Source organism: Gekko japonicus, unplaced genomic scaffold, assembly GCF_001447785.1.
Source record: "Gekko japonicus isolate JY-2015 unplaced genomic scaffold, Gekko_japonicus_V1.1 scaffold4116, whole genome shotgun sequence".
In the NCBI taxonomy this organism is placed as follows: domain Eukaryota; kingdom Metazoa; phylum Chordata; class Lepidosauria; order Squamata; family Gekkonidae; genus Gekko; species Gekko japonicus.
This window is the reverse complement of record NW_015170397.1, coordinates 58,493-66,750: the sequence shown is the minus strand read 5'-3', so window position 1 is coordinate 66,750 and position 8,258 is coordinate 58,493.

Sequence of the window (8,258 nt, the reverse complement as noted above, 5' to 3'; positions counted from 1 at the left end):
AAGAGAGAAAGAAAAGGAGGAAAAGAAAAGGACCAGTATTTTCCTTAGGGACCAATATTTTCACCCATATCATGTCTGTTGGGGAGTTAATTCCCCCAATGTTTTCTAACTTCTTTGATGTACATGGAAAGAGAGAAAGAAAAGGAGGAAAAGAAAAGGACCAGTATTTTCCTTAGGGACCAATATTTTCACCCATATCATGTCTGTTGGGGAGTTAATTCCCCCAATGTTTTCTAACTTCTTTGATGTACAATGCAACACCAACAACAACCCGCCCCTCCCTGTCCTTTCTATAGGGCTTATATGCAGGAATGACTGTATCTCTTAGATTTTCCTATTCCACCATGTTTCTGAGATACCTACTATATCTAAATTGTCATTGGACACCAAGCACTCCAGCTCCCCATCTTGGCTCAGAGACGTCTAGCATTGGCATATAGACACCTGTAACGTGTTTCCCTCACCCCTAACCCTTGCCTCCTTCGACCCTTTAGTTGCCACACATGGCCCTCAGTTGCCTTCCTGTCCTCAGTCCCAAATTCTATTACGCTCATATCAATATTACCCTGAGTGTTTATGCAATCATCCCTTTGGACTGACTTGTCCTGAACTGGAGACTCCCCAGCTGCAATTGGCTTTCTCCCTGGGATTAGTTTAAAAGCTGCTCTGCCACCTTTTTGATATTAATCGCCAGCAGCCTGGTTCCCTTTTGGTTCAAGTGAAGCCCATCTCTTTTGTACAGGTTTGGCTTGTCTCAGTGCCTAACAAATCTAAACCCTTCCTCCCAGCACCACTTTCTCATCCATGCATTGAGACCCCTGATCTGTGCCTGTCTAGCTCAGGACCATAGCCAGAATTTTTTTAAGTTGGGGGGCATTTAAATTTCTTAGGGGGCACTGGCTAATCAAAGGTAATTTGATTAAAGAAAGCGGGGTGCAGGAATCCTGTGCTGCGCTGATCTCTGCTCCAGCTGCCGGCAAGTCGGAGTCTCCCTTCCGCTGCAAACATCTAGCCTGCACCCTCCCCCAGAGGCCCTTGGCTGGAGCAGCCTCTCCTGGGGGGAAAAGGCTGTGACACCCTGGGATGGATGGGAAGTCATGGGGCCTTGCCAGTAAGTTGGGGGGGGGGGCTAGCCCCGAGATGCTCCACTGTAGCTACGGGCCTGGTCTAGCTGCCTCTGCACATGGAACTGGCAGCACTTCTCAGAATGCTACCAATGAGGTCCTGGCGATTAACTTTCTGTCTAGTAACCTAAATTTTTCCTCCAGGACCACATGACTATATTTCTCAATGACACTGGTTATGCAGGGCATATCTAGAAATAAATGGTCAATGACATTGGTGCCATTGTGCACCATTACTGCTGACTCCTCCCCAGCACTAACCTGTCTAGGCAGTGTGTGATATCTGCAGCCTTTGCACCAGGCAGGCAAGTCACCATGAGGTCAAAACACCTGTCACATGTCCCATTCTGTATATTCCTAATGATCGACTCACCCACTGCCAGAAGTCCATCTCGCCCCAGCCTTCCAGGAGTATCCTTGGTACAAGAGGATATCATTCCATCGCCCAAGGAAGGGGTCTCTTCGAAGTGATCACATTCCTCCTCCTTTGACTGACACCCTCTGAGCCTGAGAATCTCTCCACAATAGCAGAGCTGTCAGCACAGGAGTGGGACTGTTCTGGTAAGTCCCTGAGGGTCTCTTCCCCAAATCTCTCTCTGTGTCTCAGCTTTTCCAGGTCAGCAACCCTAGCCTCAAGGGAATGCACCTGCTCCCTGCAAGACACAAGCTCCATGCAGTGAGCACACCCACAATTTACACCCGATGGGTAGATAATCATACATGTGCCACTCTTTGCAAAATACTGGATAACCCCCATTCCTCTTTATAGCTTTATAGCTGGTTAGTGGTTTAAAGACATCTAGAGTGGTGCAGGGTTTCCAGGCCCAATCCCCAGGCTAAGTGTCACAGGCCATGACCCCTTTGACCCCCCCCCTTCGGCTTGTATGAAAGGCTTGCACCGCTGCCTAGGAGGAGCCTTATAGTTCAGAGGCCCAGAGCCCCCACCTCCCAGCAGCAACAGCAGAGAGTGAGGCCGGCAATCAGCTCCAGGCAAACAGACCTTGGCCAATGAGCAAAAGACCCAAACAGACCCAGACAAAAACATCACTCTCCAGCAGGCTACAAGCTCTCACTGACCCTCAAAGTTTGTCCTGTCTCAAAGCAACCTCAGTTAATGCTCCCCAGTAGTTTAGCAGTTTAGGGTCCCTGCCACACGGCAAAGACTAAGACGCTAGTACCGCGGCTAAAGTGAGCCGCAGCAAAGTTGGGACGGCGCGGCGGGATCTCACAGATCCCCCGAGCCGCGTCGCAACGCTCCCCGGCACGATCAGATGCCGGGGAGAACGCGACGGTGGGAAGGGGAGCCTGGCGAACTGCGCATGCTCGCACATGCGCAGTTCGGCCAGGAGCCGGGGATGCGCCAGCGCAAGGACGTGCCGGCGATCCCACGGCCAGCGTTGCTGCGGCCCTACAGAAAGAACCACTTCATGAGGTGGTTCTTTTTTGCCGTGGAGCAACGCTGGAAGGGACGGAACTGGGACGGATCCGGCACGCTCCCCAGATGTTGAGGTGGGATCGCGCCGGTTTGCTCCGCCCCCGTTCCGTCCCGCTCCCGGCCCAAATGGGCTCATATGAACAGGGCCTAGGAAAGGCAAAAGAACCCCAAAGCACTCATCTTCCCAGCACCTACCTCCTGTTTTCTTTCTCGCAGCCCAGCTGGCTCATTTCTGCCTCTTCCTAGGAGAAACCTTACAGTTCAGAGGTTCACAGCCCCCGCCTTCCAGCAGCAACAGCAGAGGGTGGAACCTGAAATAGGCTCCAAGCAAATAGACCTGGCTCAATGAGCAACAGACCAGACAAAAGACCCAAACAGACTCAGACAAAAACACCACTCTCTAGCAGGCTACAAGCACCCACTGACCCTTAAAGTCTACCATCTTTCAAAGCAACCTCAATTAATGCTCTCCAGTAGTTCAGCAATTTAGGGAAGGCAAAAAACAAAAACAACCACTCACCTTCCCAGCAGCTCTCTTCTATGTTCTTTCTCCCAGGCCAGCTGGCTCAGTTCTCAGTTCTTAGGATTGCACTGCCAGATTCTAAAGGAACATAGCCTTTCTATTCCTTAAAATTATGTAGCCTAGATGACTACATGTCCCTTGTGTTTAGAAGACAGCTGGCATTTCATGTGTGCAAAACAAATGGTATGTGTGTGTTTTGTTTTGTGTTTTTGCTTGCTGGGCATATTGTAAAAAACAAAACAAAACCACAGTCATACAGCCCGGAAAATCTACAACAACTAATGAACTCTGACCATGAAAGCCTTCGACAACATATTAAAACAAAAATACTTAAGAAGTTGATAAATCAGTGAATTTGCCCTACTGAGACACTGAAAATTATTTCATGTTCTATCAGATACATCTGTAAATATTTAGCTTCCAATCAACTTCACTGTCTGTTGCCATGTCCAGATAAAACCAGGTGCATAAAAAAGGTTCTATCAGCCCCCACCACTTTTAGTTGGTTATGCTCCCAAACCTTTTCCCACAGAGGAATAGTTTATCCTGTTCTGCCTTCTGTATTGAAGTCTTCCTTCCATGTGCTTCTTTCCTCTCCTTCATCTTATTCTCCTCCACCTTAGTCTTCAGACTGCTAGCCATACTACTAGCTGGTTCCATAAGGTTCCCACCTGACTTGGAAATCCTTCTCCTCAATCCTTTCCTACTCATCCTTCACATTTTCTGGTCCCTTTTTGGGTAACCCTACATCTATCTCTGCTCTACTGTTCATTTTTCTCAGGACCAGTCACATGGGAAGAACACCATATTTTGGGGTTAAAAATGACTACAGTTGGACTCTAGGATTGTTCATCGGTTGTCATAAGTAAGTTGCTACTCTGTTTATCATTGAATGGTTTTGTAGTATGAATGGGAATATAAAGATTTTCATATATAGGTTTTTCCTTCTTGATTATTCATATTCATATGTCTCTGTTTTTTATAGATTTATTCTTTAAGTAATATTTTATTAGGATGTTAGAAAGGCTTGTTATATAGAAGGCTTTCCTCTTGTAGGTCTGATATTGTTAGCAGACAACATAATAGGTACAAAGTTCATGATTCCGTAGTTCTTAGGGCAAACCTTTCAATGTCTGGGTCAAATAGGATTTTAGTCTTGTATCAGTAATGAATACTTTTGTTTGGGTAAGAACAAGCTTTAGCCGATATGCCTTAGGTCATGTCAAGTAAATATGTGACGCCATTGCATAGACACACCTTTCTTACATTTGACCAATAAGGAACTGATTATGCTGAGAAGAAAGCAATCAGTTTTGATGGGTCCTTTGGCCTAACTGTTTTCCATATTTCATTACAATAAAATACAAGAACTTCCTCCTCATTTGACTTCATTTTTGACATGGAATCTAATGTTTACAACAGTTTGGCTTTGCTGCCTTATATCACAACTAGTTTAGTTTTCTTTGCTATTCTGTATCATGTTAAGACAAAGTTGTTCACTGGTTAAGCATTTGAGCTTCCTCTCACATTTTCCTCTGGAGTTTTATTAAGCTGGACTCCAGAGCTATGTATACAACAGATTTAAACGACCCCCCCCAGGCATTTTTGCCTACATTTACAGGTGTACAGGTAGCTCTCATGTGCCTGCCCTGATGTGGGAACTGTGGGCTTTTCCTCATGGGTATTTTCTGCTTGTTCTGGCCCCATAGTGCTTCGGTTTATGCCTTAATTTCTGCACTCATTGTTGTGACTAGATTTTATTCATCCCCCCTCCCCAGGTTTTTTCCAGTTCTTCTGAGATCATTTTTATCCCAATCTTTTTCTGGAATCTGATTTTGAGGCACTTTTTGCCTAGTGCATAATGTTTCTGATGGTTTTTTTTACCCCACCCACTCCCATGCACCTCCAGCCCCACATTTTGATGACTGGACTGCCATCATCATCACATCATTCCTTCGCGGGCCAAAGTCTCCCGTGTGACCGGGGCCTATATATATCAATATAATGTTGTAGTGATTGTTTAAGCATGTTCTCTGAATTCCCAGCTCTCATTTCAAAAAGTAAGTCTCCTTTCCTCATAGAGATATAAGGGAAAAGGCCTATCTCTGCAAGGGAAAGGCCTAAAGACTTAAAAAAATGAAGGCTGGGTATTCAGAAAACATGCTTAAGCTATCCTTACAAGACTATATCAATGTATCAAGATAAACATGCACAAAATATAAAAGGGGTGGCTGCCTCCAAGGACAAGAGCACCCTCCCTTGAAATCTTCAATGTTTAAGGCATGTGTGGAGGAAAATAAACTGACTCCACAACTGTGAAAATATACTGGGAGGGCAGATGTGCAGAAGAACCATGATCAAACCAATTCCACTGCTTGTGGATCGACTGCCAAGAAAACCAGGAGTAAGGGTAGAAAAGCCCTCTATTGGGTAACAAATAATACTGACATAGCTTGCTGCTGCCTGTTGTAATGTATATGAAGTACTTTTGACATTCTACAGCCATGTAGAAGTCTTTAGTCGATGCAAAATATAGCAGCCAACTTTTTGTTCAGGGCCTTATACTGTGAGCACATTATGGCAGGATTGAAGTGGCTTCATTGGCTGCCTGTTTTGAAGCTCAATTCAATATGCTAGTTCTTTCATTTTGCATGTAAGGTTGGCACATTGCCTGGTTGATTAGGTTTTACCTGGAATCAGACCATGCCAGCCAATCCAAATTTATGCCATTATTAGCTGCCCTGGATTTCTAGCTTTCATTTAATAACGGAAAGTCTCTAGGCCTTCTAGATATAGGGAGAAGGCAAAATATGTAGATAAAACAGACTCATTCACTAAGGACACTGTTGTCTTTGATAAGCATGGGTAACAAGGAAACTATTGAAGTTTCCTATTTCAACAAACTACTTCATCTGAGCTTTCCTTAGCTGAGAGGCTTGTTTCTAAAACTTTTAAGGAAAAGTTTTAGAGTCTTTATCGCATGGTGGCCAACCAGGGGTGATGGGGGCAGGTACCCCACAGGATGGAGTTCCAGTGCCTAAGGGTGCCCTTTCTCAAGCAGCCATCTGCCGTACTTCAGGGTCTCAGTGATGATCTGCATGAATGGGTAGGCTCATATTGGAATATGTGAATTCATGCACCATCCACTGGGTGATAATATAATTTTGCAGTACCCTGAGGATACTGCCACATTTATTTAGGGATTCCACCCCCACCCCCAATTTCATATGCCCTGAAAACTACCCTATTTAATGTCCATGAAGCTGGGGTTGGAGATAAAGTAAAAATGTGTATGTTCTCATTTTTTTAAAAAAAAATACTGTCTTCTTGTTACTTCACTTTCTTATACAGGAACTGATCTGACCAATATAAACCACTGAAACTGGCCATTCTTAGTGTATATTATACATCAAGCAGGGATAGAAGAAGTAAAGGTTTTTAACTTACAATACAGAGAGAGTTGTATTACTCTCACAAAATGACAAGTTCCTGCTCCACAGAGCAGCCTAAATGCCCTCAAATAGTGACAAAGGGAAGGGCTTGAAATAAGAGTACCAAATACTATAGAATAACTGAGAGGGGAGAGGGTTGAAGGCTAAGCTAGAGGAAGAGGTGGCATAAATATGAGTGGTGTCATTTATGAGAGCAGGAGAGCTTTGGATGACTGACAATGGTAGAGCTGAAGGAGTGAAGGCCACAGGCAGAGCTACGTTGGATAATACATGAATGGGCCTCATTGTGTCAAAACTGCAGACCCTGTGGAGAAAAACACATTTTGAAAAGGTGGAGGGAGGGAGTCTCTACCTTTGACAGTAAAAGGAGATGGTCATAATAGACTCGTTATGGAAAGTGAATGTTTTAGCACTGCATAGAACTGACATTTTCATTCAAGATCCAGGGAAAAAATCTTGGAGAGAGTCATAAGCAACAGAGGAAAAAATTGGCTGAATTTTGACATTCATTGAACATTGTATGAGACAAGCTCTTATCCAATTCCTGCTAGAATATGCACAATGTTATGGTGTTATTCATGTTTTACAATGGAGATGTTTTACTAAAAAGACAATCACTTAGTGCTGTCAAAGCTTGTTGAGGCACATTTTTGAGGTGCCTTTACCATGGTCTACAGATCTCTCTCTCTCGTCTCACCCCGGCCATGATCTTCAAACCTCTGTCTGCATTAGACTAGGTGGTGCTGGGCAGAGCTGGTATCCAGTTGCTCTATAGGCTTCTGGGAAGCAGAAGGGGGAAATGGTAGCCTCTCCATTTGAGCATGGGGCTGCCAATCGGCTTGGAGAAAAATGTCCTGTAAATCCCGTAAAAGCTTAATGGGCTGTTATTTACCTCCATGATCTGAAAAGCTCCAGTTTGATAGGTACAGAATGCTGTGTGGCCAGAATGTTGATTGGAGTGGGCCATGGAGTCCATATCACCCCAGTCTTATTCCATCTATAGTGGTCCATTCTACACTAAACCTTAAATCCTGGTTCAACCCTGTCCATGAACTGACATTCTACACAACAAACGAGTTCACCTCTGTAATTAGCTCGGGGTATTTTTACATTCTACACTACATTTGAGTTCACCCTTGTAATTACCTTGGGGTATTTTTTGTTTCCACATTACACTGAGGTCATCCCGCTTTCACCCCACACTTGTCCCAGGATAAACAGATGCTGTTATAACTAGGGATAAATGCAAAGTATTGTGTCCCGAGCTGAACTCTGATAAAGCCAGGGATGAGATCCAGTGCGGAAAGGACCAGTGGCTTCCAATTTGCTTCCAGGCTCAATTAAAGGTGCTGGTATTGATCTTTAAAGCCCCGTATGGCCTGGGACCAACGTATCTTACAAAGCACCTTCTCCCATATGAACCTACCCATTCTTTCCAGTCATCTTTGGAGGCCCTGCTTTGGCTGCCCCCTGCCATCTGAGGCTAGATGGGTGCCGACCCATGAAAGGGCCATCTCTGTGATGGCACCAAGACTTTGGAACTCCCTCCCTATGGAGATTTTCTGTCTCTTTATGTCGGTATCTTTCGCCAGCAGGCAAAGACTTTTTCATCTGACATACTCCAATAATGGTTATTGGCTCTCCTCCTAGTGTTGTTCATTTGTGTTTGTGTTTTTAATTTAATGTTATAATTGTACTGTATTTTTAATTGTTTAAATGATTTA